At 48.2% G+C, this 14,216-nt stretch overlaps 1 protein-coding gene across 1 annotated transcript in view; it reads left to right on the forward strand.

Annotated features, from left to right (window-relative positions):
* Positions 1-13,649: 13,649 nt before the first annotated feature.
* Positions 13,650-14,216, forward strand: part of JAKMIP1 (janus kinase and microtubule interacting protein 1) — a 180,240-nt gene continuing 179,673 nt past the window's right edge. The window contains exon 1 of the mRNA XM_064365620.1: positions 13,650-13,948. The gene's annotated coding sequence lies outside the window, so the exon portion shown is untranslated. The remainder of the gene's footprint in view (positions 13,949-14,216) is intronic.

Below are 14,216 nucleotides of genomic sequence, written 5' to 3' on the forward strand. Positions count from 1 at the left end.
CACAAGAAGCACACATCACAAAGGAAAATATTGAAAACATTGACTACATTATTATCATTATTATTTCAGAGTCAAGGTTTCACTCTGTTGCCAAAGCTGGAGTGCAGTGGGGTGATCATAACTCACTGCAGCCTTGAACTCCTGGGCACAAGTGATCCTCTAGCCTCAGCCTCCCAAGTAGCTGGGACTACAGGCATGCGCCACCATGCCTGGCTAGCTTTTTATTTTTTTTGTAGAAATGGGGTTTCATTATGTTTCCCAGGCTGGTCTCAAACTCCCGTCCTCAAGTGATCTGCCTGCCTTAGCCTTCCAAAGTACTGGGATTACAGGTGAAAGCCACGGTGCCTGGCCCTCCTATGTTAAAGTAAACATTTCTATTCGTCCAAAGGAAACTATAATAATATGAAATGACAAGCCCTTAATCAAAAGAATATATGTGCAAGGGGCGGGGCTCAGTGGCTCACACCTGTAATCCCAGCACTTTGGGAGGCCGAGGTGGGTGAATCACCTGAGGTCAGGAGTTTGAGACGAGCCTGGCCAACATGGTGAAACCCTGTCTCTCCTAAAATTACAAAAATTAGCTGGGCGTGGTGGCAGGCACCTGTAATCCCAGCTACTCGAGAGGCTGAGGCAGGAGAATCACTCGAACCCGGGAGGTGGAGGTTGCAAGGAGCTGAGATTCCACCATTGCACTCCAGCCTGGGCAACAAGAGTGAAACCCTGTCTCAAAAAAAAAAAAAAAAGAATATACGTGCAAAACATACACCTGCTTTACTGTCACCAGGTTGGCCAAAAATTTAACATTCAGCCAATACTATACATTGGCAAAGGTGTGGAATAACTGGTTTCTTATAGATTGTTGGCTGGTGTCTTTGTCAGCTTGGAATTCTATAAGAAATACCATAGATTGGGTGGATTGAGCAACAGAAATTCACTTCTTACAGTTCTTGAGGCTGGAAGTCCAAGATCAGAGAGCTAGCATGGTCAGGTTCCAGTGAGGGCCTCCGTTTTGGCTTTTAAATGGCTGCCTTCTGGCTGTATCCTCACATGACGAAGACAGGGATCATCTCTCTCCTGTCTCTTCTTATGAGGGCATTAATCCCATTTGTGAGGACTCCATCCTCATGACCTAATTATCCTGAAAACATTCCACTTTCAGATACCATCAGATTAAAAATTAGAGATTTCACATATGAAGTTTAGGACACAAAAATTGAGTCCTTAGCAGGTGGATAATAAATTGGCATAAACATTTTAGAACACTATTTTGTAGTATCTTGTAAAGTTGAAGATGTTCATGCCCATGACTTAGCAATTCCATCTCTATAACATATATTCCAGAATAATGTTTCTCGTCAGAGGTAACTTTGCCCTCTGGAAGGCAGTATCTGGAGACACTTTTTGTTGTCGCATTTTGAGGGTAGTATGTGATTGGCATCTCTTAAGTAGAGGCCAGGGATATTGCTATGCATTGTACAATGCACAGGACAGCCCCCCTTTATAAAGAGTTATCCTGCCCAAAAGGTCGATAGTTCTGCAATTGAATATCTCTGCTCTAGAAATATCCTATGCGTGTGCATCAGAAGATAAGAGTGCAAGTGTCCATAGTGGCACTGTGTAAAAGGAATAAAACTAATAATGTCCATTCCCAGTTCAGCCGCAGATATCAAAATCGATGAAATTTTACAACTTGATATTAATTTAAAAGTAAAATGTGGAAGAAGAGATATGATGCCATGTGTATGACATTGGGAAAAGATAAACACATCTTGAAGCTAATGGTTGCCAAATGCGGAGAGGCGTGCGGGATACGGCTAATATTCGATGTGTTAAGTTGAATGGTGGGTCCATCTATGCTTGTTAATTATTTTTTCTTCCTTGAATATAGTCAGACCTTGAAGTCATGTCCCCAATAGCACAGATATCACAATTCAACAATTAGTGACTGGATCCTGTTCTCCGACCAGCCACTGTTCTCAAAAGGGATAATCTAAACTTCTCCCCTGTCTGAAGATAGAAGTGACTATGATCATTTGAAGCTTTCTTGGGTCATTCCAGGACCACTTGCGCATGGTATAATTCCACTGCCTTGTGTGTGTGTGTGTGTATGTGTGTGTGTGTGTGTGTGTGTTCACATGCCTTTCCTTAGAGGCAGTATACACAGATGCAAATGAAATCCCCTTATTGGGCTTTAGAGAACATATGTGTGTTATATATATATGTTATTTGGCATTCTTACAACATTTCATACTAAAAACATTTTAAAAATAATAGGAAACTTCTTTACTTAAAGGTATTTTATAAGATCACATGTGCCAGCCAAAACACTTTTAAATTTTCTTGTACTGCAAATAAGCACGAGATAATAACTGTCCAGTGGAACTAAGTTTTCTTGTACTCTAGAGAAAATCTAGGAGGCTGCATGATGAGTCTGTGTGTCCTGGAGACTTTCTACCAAGAATAAACTCAGAAGCTATTTTTAAAAAGCGAGACACATATTTGACTATATAAAAAGTTTGTTGTTGTGTGGTAAAAGATGCCATGAAGTCAAGAGATGAATGCTGGATCTGGAAAAAGTACTCGAACGTTGGTGGCAGGTTATGCTGAGAGCTGTGAAAATGGACAAGACAAAATGTCCCAACTAAAAATGGGCCAAGAATAGGGAATAGACAATCCTCAAAAGTGCAAATCAAATTGAAAAGAGCAAACATATGTATGACAATGTGTGCAAATCCACCAATGGACAGAGAAATGCAAATTAAAATAACAAGGACATATCACTTTGCACCCATCAGAGTGACAGTATTTATACATGCTGCAGCATGGGTGGAGGCTGGCAATGCAGGAAATACATCGAAGCAGAAGGGTGCGTGTTAGAGTCTTGGGAAGGTAATCTGCCTATTTTTTTTTTTTTTTTTAGAAAGGAGGATTTTGAATGGTCCCAACACAAAGAAATGATAAACATCTGAGATGATGGCTATGCTAATTGCCCTGATCTGCAAAACATTATATGTATCATAAAATCTCTATGTACCCCATGAATATGGACAATTATTATTTGCTAATTTAAAAATGTAAATTAAAAAGTTTAGACCTTCTTGGCTAGGCACCGTGGCTCACACCTGCAATCCCAGCACTTTGGGAGGCCAAGGCAGGTGGGTCACATGGCGAAACCCCATCTCTATCAAAAATATAAAAGTTAGCTGGGTGTGGTGGTGTATGCTTGTAATCCCAGCTATTTGGGAGGATGAGGCATGAGACTTGCCTGAACCTGCAAGGCAGAAGTTTCAGTGAGCTGAGATCACACCACTGTACTCCAGCCTGGGTGACAGAGCAAGACTGTCTCAAAAAAAAAAAAAAAGTTTAGACCTTCCAACCAGCAATTTCACTCTTGGGAATCCTTCCCATCAAAATAAAAGTAGTCCTGCTATCTGAGGGTATGTGTGGAAGAATATTTAGTGCCCATGGCTGTCAGTAATGACAAAAGGACATGGACCCCTAGGCAAAGGCTCCGTGAACTGTGGGATGGCCTCAGCCTGTCAGTCTAGAGATTTCCCCAGATGCTAGCAGGAATTTGCATGAGGTGTTGATGAGTGTGAAAAGTGAGAAGCAGAAAATGTGATTATCATGAATTCATTTTGTAAAACAATGACCCCTAGTCCCCCATATGTATGTATGTATGAATGTAGTTATTTGTTCTTATGGAGAAAAATATGAAGTAAAACAAGCTAGGTTGTTAACATGAGCTATTTGGTGGGGGATGTGATGTGGGAGAGGGGAGGAGGAAGTACCTGTCATAAAAACAGGTATAAAATGCATGCATAAAATAAGTGCATTCCTGGAGAATTATGCGCATGTATCTGCCCATGAGCAGAATCGTGAAGGCAGGGTCACCCGAGTGTTCCCGGGGTTATCCTTGGGTAGCAAGATTCAAGGTTACCTTTGATTTCCTCTTTTCATCTGCCTGTACTGTTTGAATTCTTTACAATGAGCGTGTATTATTCATGGGACCAGAAAGAGCCCACAGAAAGCTGTTTTCATTGAAAGGTAGAAAAGAAAGAAGAATGCCCAGGCATGGGGACCCTGTCTTTGACCAGACTCTCCCTGTGCTGATCTATGATGGAGAACTTGGAGACTCAGCCTATCTCACAGCCCTCATGGCTGATCCATCCTTTTTTTTTTTTTTTTTTTTGAGACAGTCTCACTCTGTCACCCAGGCTGGAGTACAATGGCAAGTTCTCGGCTCATTGCAACCTCTGCCTCCCGGGTTCCAGCAATTCTGCCTCAGCTTCCCGAGTAGCTGGGACTACATGTGCGTGTCACCATACCCAGTTAATTTTTGTTTTGTATTTTAGTAGAGATGGAGTTTTGCCATTTTGGCCAGGCTGGTCTTGAACTCCTGACCTCAGGTGATCCACTCGCCTCGGCCTCCCGAAATGCTGGCATTACAGCGAGAACCACCATGGCCGGACCCACCCTGTTCCTGGAGAAAAATCCTACAGGCTTCTTGTCCCATCTCCCTGCCCCAGGGTGGAGCCCTATGCTGTGCAAGAGCCTAGATCAGCTACCTTTATATTCACCAAAAGATGAACAATGCTCTACATTGTTTAACATTTTTGAGATAGTTACAGATTCACATGCAGTTGTAAGAAATCATACAGAGAGATCTCTTGTCCATCCCCCTCATTCAGACACCCCTGGTTTAACATGAACTTGTGTGTGCATGTGTAGTGCAATGCCTTTGATCACATGTAGGTTGTGTGCCCAGCACCGCAGTCAAGATACAGAACAGCTCTAAACAAAGAAGCCTCAGCTACCCTTTATAGCCACAGCCACTTCTCTCTTCCCTTCCTCAAGTCCTGGCAACCGCAGATCTGTTTTCTATCTCTATAATTTTGTCATTTTGATAAAGTTATATAAATGGAATCATACTGTCTTTTCCACTCTGCATAATTCTCATCCCTGACTTTTTGGATTTGAAAGTGAACTGATGGAGAACATGAACTTGGTGTGGTTTCCAGATACTTTTTGTCTGAGTGAACATGGCCAAGTTACCTGTGCTCTCTGTCTCACTTGGATCATGGGACTAGCACTGTGTTCCGCGCAGGGATGGAAGGAGGGAAGCTTTTCTACCATGCATGCTGGCAGTGTTCACCAACTGGGCACATTCGATGTGCCAAACTCTGGTTAAGGCATGCCATGCGTGTCATCTATTGAAACAGCCTAACTAGCCTATGAAGTAGGTACTGTTCCTCTCAGTACTCAGATGAGGGAACAGGGGTTCCAGGTGATGCAAGGAGTGAGTGGTGGAAGCAGGATTCCAACCCCAGACTGCCTGGCAGGCGCAGGCTGTGGCACCGTCTCTATTTGACAGAGAGAAGCCCGAGGCTCAGAGAGGTGAAGGAGCTAGTCCTAGGGACACAGCTAACTTATGCTGAGCCAACGACAAAGGCTGGTACTCCCCATTCCTACCAGCATTGGGTTTTCTGGGTCCTTCTGTCTCAAGGGCTTGCCTGGAGCTTTCCCAGAAGCGCAGAAGTGGATCCCTGCTGCATAGGAGATGAAAGAAAGGGAGATACTGTGCCCTTGGGAGCTGGGCTGGCTGGTATGAATCCTGTCTTCACCACTTACCAGCTGGTAAGCTGTTGAACCTTCACATCCCTCAATTTCTTTTCTTTTCTTTTGAGACAGTCTCACTCTGTCACCTAGGCTATAGAGTGCAGTGGCATGATCTTGGCTCACTGCAACCTCTATCTCCCAGGTTCAAGTAATTCTCCCTCCTCAGACTCTTGTGTAGCTGGGACTACAGGTGTGCGCCATCATGCCTGGCTAATTTTTGTATTTTTAGTAGAAATGAGGTTTCACCATATTGGCCAGGCTGGTCTTGAACTCCTGACCTCAAGTGATCTGCCTGTGTTGGCCTCCCAGGATGCTGGGATTACAGGCATGAGCCAACATGCCCGAACTACAACCCTCAATTTCTAAGGGTAAGGTGGGGATTAAAATGAGTTAATAAATATAGAGCTCAGCCCATACCTGGCACACAGTATGTGCTCAGTAAATGTTATTGTTATTAACAACATAATTTTTTATTTACTCCTGGAGCCAGGCTGTCTGGGTTCTAGCCCTGGCTCTACCGGCTGTGTGATCTTGAGCAAGCTCTCCAAGTAGGACTGTTGTGAGGATTAAGACTTGGAGGCCAGCTGGAGTGGCTCACATCTGTAATCCCAACACTGTGGGAGACTGAGGTGGGTGGATCATTTGAGCCCAGGAGTTTGAGACCAGCCTGGGCAGCATCTCTGAAACCCCATCTCTACAAAAAGTACAAAAAATTAGCCGAGTGTAGTGGCGCACACCTGTAGTCCCAGCTACTTGGGAGGCTGAGGTGGGAGAATCACCTGAGCCTGTGAAGTTGAGGCTGCAGTGAGCTGTGATCCTGCCACTGCACTCTAGCCAGGGTAACAGAGACCCTGTCTCAAACAAACAAATAACAACACAAACAAAAAACCCACAACAAACTTGGAAAGTATTTAAATCAGTGCCTGCTGCAGCGCATGCTTGGCTATTTGCCATCCTCCCTCTCGCTCTGGAAAAACAGCCCACTGCCTAGAAGGCAGGGCTTACAAGGTGGGTCAGTTTCAACCACCCGGCAGAGGGGAGAGAAATACCACTTAAAGGGTCCTGGCCTGTCCTTCCAGGACGGTGGCTCACACTGCCCTGGCTCTGGCCCTTGACCTCCCTCATGTCAATCAGTTCAAAAGCACTTAGTATCCACCTTCCCATCAGCCTCTATGCAAAGGTGCCCTGTTCAAACAGCAGTGCCCTGTTCAAAATTCACAAATCAGCAGATGTTCCAGGGTGGCCTTCAGGGTTCCCCACGATCTGGCCTTGCCAGACTCTCCAATCTTGTCTGGCCTCTCGGGGACGGCAGGCAGGAAATCCACGTCATGGTCCTCATGCTTCCAGCCCTTTGCACGTGCTGGTCCCTCTGCATGGAATGTCTGTTTCTGCTCTCTTTGTCTGATCTCATCTCAACGGTTTTCTCCTCTAGGCAGCCTCTCTGGACTCCCTAAGCAGCCCTTACTCTGCTTTTGTTTTTTGCCATGGTCTCACTCTGTTGCCCAGGTTGGAGTACAGTGGCATGATCACAACTCACTGCAGCATTGAACTCCTGGCCTGGGCTCAAGTGAATTTCCCACCTCAACCTCCTTCCAAGTAGCTAAGAGTACAGGCACTTACCACCACATCTGGCTAATTAATTTTAATTTTTTTTTTTTTGTAGAGACAAGGTCTCGCTATGCTGCTCAGGTTGGCTGAACTCCTGGCTTGAAGTGATCCTTCTGCCTCAGCCTCCCAAAACACTAGGATTATAGACATCAGACACTGCATCTGATCCCTTCCTCTGCACTTCTATAGCCCTGGGCTACCCCATCATAATGATCCATGTGCTCTTCTGTCTCTACCACTAGCCCATGAGCCCTCGGGGGCAGAAACAGCTATTTCTCTGCTGTGTTCCTGGTGCCTAGGCAGAGCACCAGCACAGCAGATGTGCGCCATTGTGGGTGGGATCTTCCACGGGGCTGGTGGGTTCAGGCTGCTCTTCGACACATGCTCACAGGCCCCCTTTAATCCTGCCACTCACTCTCTGCCCCAAGAACCCCAGTGGCTCCTTGTCAACTAGAAGATCAAATCCAAACTCCTGGCCTTCATGTCCCTGTTCACCAGTCTGGGACATTCTTTCTCTTCTTCTAGCTAGCTAATGCTCAAGGAAGACTCCCCACCCCTCAGACCAAGCCAAGCTCCAGGTTACATGATCTCCTACCACCTTCTTCTCCTCCTTTAGAATTATCACAGCGGTAGATAAATAACTGTATAATACATAATAACTAAAGATACGTCCACATCCTGGAACCTGCGATGTGGGAATTCATTTGGAAAAAGAGTCTTTGCAGATATGATTAAGTTGGGGAGCTTGAGAAGAGACCCTTCTGGATTATCTGGGTGTGTCCTCCATCCAATGACAAGCGTCCCTATAAAAGACAGTCAGACAAAGAGGAGGAAGCCTTGTGAATATAGAAACAGATACTGCAGTGATGTGACCATAAGCCAACGAACTCCTGCAGCCACCAGGAGCTGTAGGAGGCCAGGAAGGATCCTCCCCTAGAGCCGTTAGGGAGGCACAGCCCTGCCAATATCCTGACTGTGGACCCTGGTGAGGCATAACTGTGAGAAAATAAATGTCTGCTGTTTCAGGCCTCCCAGTCTGTGATATCGTATTAGCGTAGCCCAGGAAACAAACCCAGATCGACGTATATTAACTCACTTAATCCCCACCCAAATCCAGGCAGTTATTATGATTATAAGTTTCATCTTACAGATAAGGAAACTGAAGTTTCACTAACTTGTCTAAGGTCACCAGGGGTACCTGGCAAAGCTGGGATTTAATCTTGGCAGCCCAGCCCCGCAGTGGTGGTGGTGACCACACTTTAATCCACATCTCTTGAGCAGCAGGAACTGAAGTTTCTTTCCAGCATCCTTGCAAGTGGCCATCCCATCACAGGCATCAGGTGCTCACAGCTTCCCAGGGAGAAGCCCCTCTGATGAGAATGTTAGTCTTTATAGGGAGCCGAAACCTGTCTCCCTACCACTTCCAGGTATGGGCTCAGGACGCATGGGGTGGGGAGAGCAACTTTGGCTTTGGAAGGCTCGTGACTTTCACGCTGCTTGCTGTGAGGGAGCCCCTGGGCCCCAGCCTCTCATCCCTAACAGGGAGATCTTGGGAGACCTGCCCCCCTGTTTTAGAGGTTGTCCTGAGGATTATGCAGTGACCACATGGTGGCAGTGGGGGTGGAATCCCTGTGAGGCTAAGTACAGACCTGTCCAAGGCCTGAGCTCTGGGTTCATGTGGTCATGCATTTGGACATATTTTGCAAAAGCGAGCTATTTTAGCTGTAACTGGCTAAGCTGGTTGCCATGACAGGGTTCCACAGACTGAAGACCTTTAACAACAGAAACTTATTCTTCGCAGTTCTGGAGGCTTCAAGTCTGAGATCAAGGTGTTGGTTTCCTCTGAGTCCCCTCTCCTTGGCTTGCAGATGGCCGCCTTCTCGCTGTGTCTCCACATGGGGCTTCCTTCTATGTTTTCATCTCTTCTTATAAGAGACAGGCATATTGCAAGACACCAGGCATATTGCATTAGGTCCCACCCCAAAGACCTCACTTAAGCTCAGTGACCTCTTTAAAGGTCCTGTCTCCAAATACAGTCACATTCTGAGATCCTGGGGGTTAAGGCTTCAGCACTCACGTTCTGGAGGACACAATCCCACCTATAACATCCTCTCTTTCCATCTGCCTCCCGAATCATGCTTCCTCTCACTTGGGAGCTGCTGGGGAGGCCAAGGGCATTTTGCAGATGCAGCTGAAGTGGGGTTGAGTTGGGGATGCCTTGGTTTGGGTTTAGTGGGGTATGTTTATGTGGGACTGAGCCAGTCTGTGTGGTTGAGCTGTTGCTCCCTGAACAGGCTAATGGCTCCCAGGAATGCCCTCCTTGCCACAGCACTGGCATCTGTGCTATGGTGCCTGGCACCAGGGTCTATGGGCAGAGGAAGAGGCATGAGGTTTAAAACATAATTCTTCCAAAGGAGAGGTCTGGATTTGCAGATTTTCAGAGTTACAAGGCAACTGGGGGCTCACATAACCTAGGACTGCTCAGCAGGTGTTAGAGTCACATGGGGCATTCAGTAAAATACTGATTCCTGGGCCCTGCTACTCTGAGGCTTCAATTCAGTGGGATGTGGAGGAGCCTGGGCATCTGCATTTCGCCTATGCATCTCCAGGTGCTGGGCACCGGCTCTGAGGTTTAGGAGGCGCTGGTCTAGTCATATTCTGGTTTGCAATTGTTCAGTTGCTTTTCATCACGAAAATTAATAGAATCCCAATAAGAGACCTGGAAGAAACAGGAATTCTTCCAATTCTTAGCATTTATTTATGAAAGAATGATAGACCTTACTCCAAATTTAAAAACAATCTCAAAAAACTACATGACATTACCAATAATGAGTTATGAGGCTGACAAAAAGTTTTTCAACCAACATTAAAATTTGTTCCCATCATTATAGGAGTACTCTGAATTATCTATTTTCTCCACAGGAAAAATATTATAAAATCATTGACTTCTGAAGAGGTAATCAAAAATGATGAAGAAGCCAAAAAATGGAAATAAAAAGATATTATAAAGGTAGATGTCAGGTATCCAATTAATAAAATTTTATATTAGTTTTCTAATGTTTTTGATATTTGTCAACTTGAACAATTTTAAAATGTGTTGTGGTTTGTTGTTATTCTAAATAAGCTTTCATTTTTGTACCAAGTCTTGTACTGGGTTTTGTTTGTTTGTTTTTGGTTTTGGTTTTTTGGTTTTTATTTTTTGTTTTGAGACAGAGTCTTGCTTTGTTGCCCAGGCTGGAGTGCAATGGTGTGATCTTGGCTCACTGCAACCTCCGCCTCCTGGGTTCAAGTGATTCTCTTGCCTCAGCCTCCTGAGTAGCTGGGATTATAGGAGCGTGCCACCACACCCAGATATTTTTTGTATTTTTAGTAGAGACAGGGTTTTACCATGTTGGCCAGAATGGTCTCAATCTCTTGACCTCGTGATCCGCCCACCTTGGCCTCCCAAAGTGCTGGGATTACAGGTGTGAGCCACCGTGCCTAGCCTGCACTGGGATTTTCAAATTGTTCTTCCTAAGGGGGCTGCTCCAATAGTAGAGGCCCCAGGTTTTACAAAACCTGGATCCACCAACCACTAGCTGCCTGTTCAAAAGTCATTCTTCTTTTCCTCACTAATGGAACCCTGACTTTGTTTCAGGCAGCAATGTACCTTCAATTAAAAAAGAAAAAATATCCTTGGCTGGGTATGGTGGCTTACGCCTGTAATCCCAGCATTTTGGGAGACCAAGGTGGGTAGATCACCTGAGGTCAGGAGTTCCAGACCAGCCTGGCCAACATGGCAAAACCCTGTCTCTACTAAAAATACTAAAATTAGCTGGGTATGGTGGTATGTGCCTGTAGTCCCAGCTACTTGGGAGGCTGAGGCAGGAGAATCACTTGAACTCAGGAGGCGGAGGTTGCAATGAGCTAAGATGGCACCACTGTACTCCAGCCTGGGCAACAGGTTAAGACTTCATCTTAAAAAATAATAATAATAATCTCAGCCTCTTCTGAAGCCAGGGCTGGTCATGGGACACTGTCCCAGCCAATGAAATAATGCAATAAAGCAGAGCTCTCTTGGGAGAGTTTTCAGGAAAGCAGTGAAGTGGAGCTGACCTGGTGTGGGCATGCTTTTTGTTCTTCCCCTTCGTGACCGGAATAGTGATGAGATGTTTGGGAAGAGGCAGCCATCTTGCCACCTAGAAGACACTTTGAAAAAGAAAATTACATCCTGAGAGTGAAGGAGTGAGAGAAGATAAAGTGAGGAATGGCTTGCTTTTGGGTTTCTTGTTTAGAGAGAATTAAGCCACTGTCTAGTTGTGATCCTGATTACTCACAGCCAGACATAACCCTTAACCTATACACATGTATCAAAGTACCACCAGCTGGGGTTTTTAAACAACAGAAATGCACTGTCTCCCTTTTGCAAGCTAGAAGTCTGAGATCAGGTGTCAGCTGGTCCAAGCCCCCTATGAAGCTCTAGGGAAGGATCTGTCCCAGGCGCCTCTCCTGGCTCCCAGGGTTTTGCTCACATCTTTGGCATTCCTTGGCTAGCTGATGCCTCCACCTGATCTCTACCTTCATGTTCACATGGCATGCTCCCTTTGCTTGTGTCTCTGTATCCAAATTCCCCCTTTTATAAGGATAGAAGGCAGACTGGATTAGGGAACCAACCTACTCTAGCGTGACCTCATCTCAGCTAATTATATCTACAATGACCCTGTTTCCAAGTAAGGTCACGTTCTGACGTCCTGGGAGTGAGCACTTCACTTCAACATATGAGTTTTTTTCTTTTTTTGGGGTGGGGGAGAAACACAATTCATCCCATAATACTTGGGCATTGTCCCTCCCTCCCTCCTGCCCACATCCACACAAAGAGCATGGCCTGCCAATTCTTCGCCCAGACGACTCTGATGTGCTGACACTCCACTGTGTTAGCACCGGGGGGTCTCCACGCTGCCTCCTTGTCCCCACTCTTGACTACTTCAGCCCATGCACCAAGTGCAGCCAGTGCATCTGCTAAGAATATTCTCACATCTGCTCACAGATATCCTAGTTCCTCCTGACTCCCTGAACCTTAGAGGTCCACACTTTCTCCTCTTCTGAAGTTAGGCATGGTCATGGGACCTGCTCTGGCCAATGAAACGTGAGCAGAAGTGATGTGAGTCCTTTGGGGGCAGAAACTTTCAAAGCCAGCATAATTGTCACCTTCAATTCTCACTGCTGCACCATGTGGGTGCTTGGCTGGGAGACAGCCCCAGCAGCTTGGTCTCCTGACTGCTCTGATGAACACAGACCCACTGACTGAGGCAGGATGTACAACCTGGGCAAGACACAAGCAGGGAGATTTGGGTTTGGTTGTTACTGTGGCTAACATAGCTTATCCTGACTGTGGACTTTAAAAAATATCAATCTGACAATGGTCCCACGGACCACCTTCCAGGTGAGACAGTCTCCAAACTCTCCTATGGCCTGCAAGACCTTGCAAACGCTGCCCTCTGTGCCCCCGGCCCCCATCTTCCACACTCTCCCTCTCATCATTCTGTGGCCCAGACACTTTTATCAGAATCTCATATATGCCCCGTTCCCTCCATGCTTCCCCCTTTGGTGGGTGCTCTTCCCTACCTTCTCCTTGCTAGGAAGTAAGCTCTGGTGGGCAGCCGCTTCCTCTCTGCTGTTCACGGTGGTGTCCCTGCATCTTAGTGACTACCTGGCACACAGTAGGTGCTCAATAAATATTTGTCGAATGACACTGAATGAATGAGTGTTTGCCCAGCTGAATCCTGCTCCTCCCGAATCTCAGCTCGAGAGCACATCCTTCATCTGGCAATGACCTGGTGATGTAGCTTTGCTGGGGGCAGCCTGGGCTGAAGAGGGAGGCTCCCTAGGCTGGCATCCACCTGGCTCTGCTCTTCGCAGGCTCTGCCGCCTGCAGCCTGCAGTTTAACCTCTGACCTTCAGACCTCTCATCCGTACAGAGGGGGCATGGGTCTCCAGGGTCGCTGCGTCTTCCTGACCACTGACGGCCAGGACGACCCCTGCCCCGCGTTGCCTGCCAGCCCTACTCTCGGCGCGAGCCCCCGAGGGCAGGGACAGCTTCCCGGGGCCCGAGTCGACCAGAGCCCGAAAGCCTCTCCCTGGGGCTGCTCCGACTCAGCGAGACGCCCAGGTGCCAGGCGCGGCTGGGGGGCCTCAGCGCAGTGACCCCAGCTCTGCCCCGGCCGGCCGCAGGCCCAGTGCGCACGCTCCAGCGGCTCCGCGCCCCCTCCCGCGGCGGCAAAGCGCTCCCGGCGACTGCCCGGGGCGGGGGCGGGGCGGGGCGGGGCGGGCGCCGCGCCCTCCTGCCTGACTGGCGGGAAGACAGACCAATCAGAGGGGCTTCCCGGGGAGGGGCGGGGCCGTGCCGGAGCCGGGAGCCGGGCGCCGGCTGCTGAGGGAGCCGCAGCCACCCGCGTGCGGCACGCGCCGGCCGCCTGCCCCGAGCGCGGCCGCCAGCGCCGCTGCCTCTCGACTCCCGCCTCGCCGAGCCGCGCGCGCGACTGCCATCCTCCTCAATTGCTTTTTACGATTTTTTTGTGCATGCATTCATTTTCTGTTCCGTTTTGTCCTTTCTGAGGCGGTGGCGGCGGCGGCGACAGCGGCGTAAGCTCGCAGCGGGGAGGGGGCGGCCGGAGGATGCGGCGCGGGGCTGCGCTCGCTACGCCCGCTGCTGCTGCCCGGCTCGGGCCTGAGCGCCGAGCAGGTGGGTACAGGTGCGCCGGGGGGCGGGAGGCGCGCGCCTGCCAAAGGGAACCCGTGGACCCCGCGACCGAGGGGCGGACCCGGTGGCGAGGGACGCGGCGACCGGTGCCGCCCCGCCCCATCGCCCACCTCCCTCTCCTCCGGCCTTCGTGCCCCCTCCGGATCCCCTTCCCCTCTCGCATCCCACCTCAGTGGCCCCCCACCCTTCCGTACCCATCCCCCACTCCTCTTCAGGGCCCCCCTGCAAAATCTCCCAGCCGCTGCATCGC

The sequence above is a fragment of the Aotus nancymaae genome, unplaced genomic scaffold (assembly GCF_030222135.1).
Source record: "Aotus nancymaae isolate 86718 unplaced genomic scaffold, 86718_ANA_hifiasm-v0.15.2.pri h1tg000006l, whole genome shotgun sequence".
Taxonomy (NCBI): Eukaryota; Metazoa; Chordata; class Mammalia; order Primates; family Aotidae; genus Aotus; species Aotus nancymaae.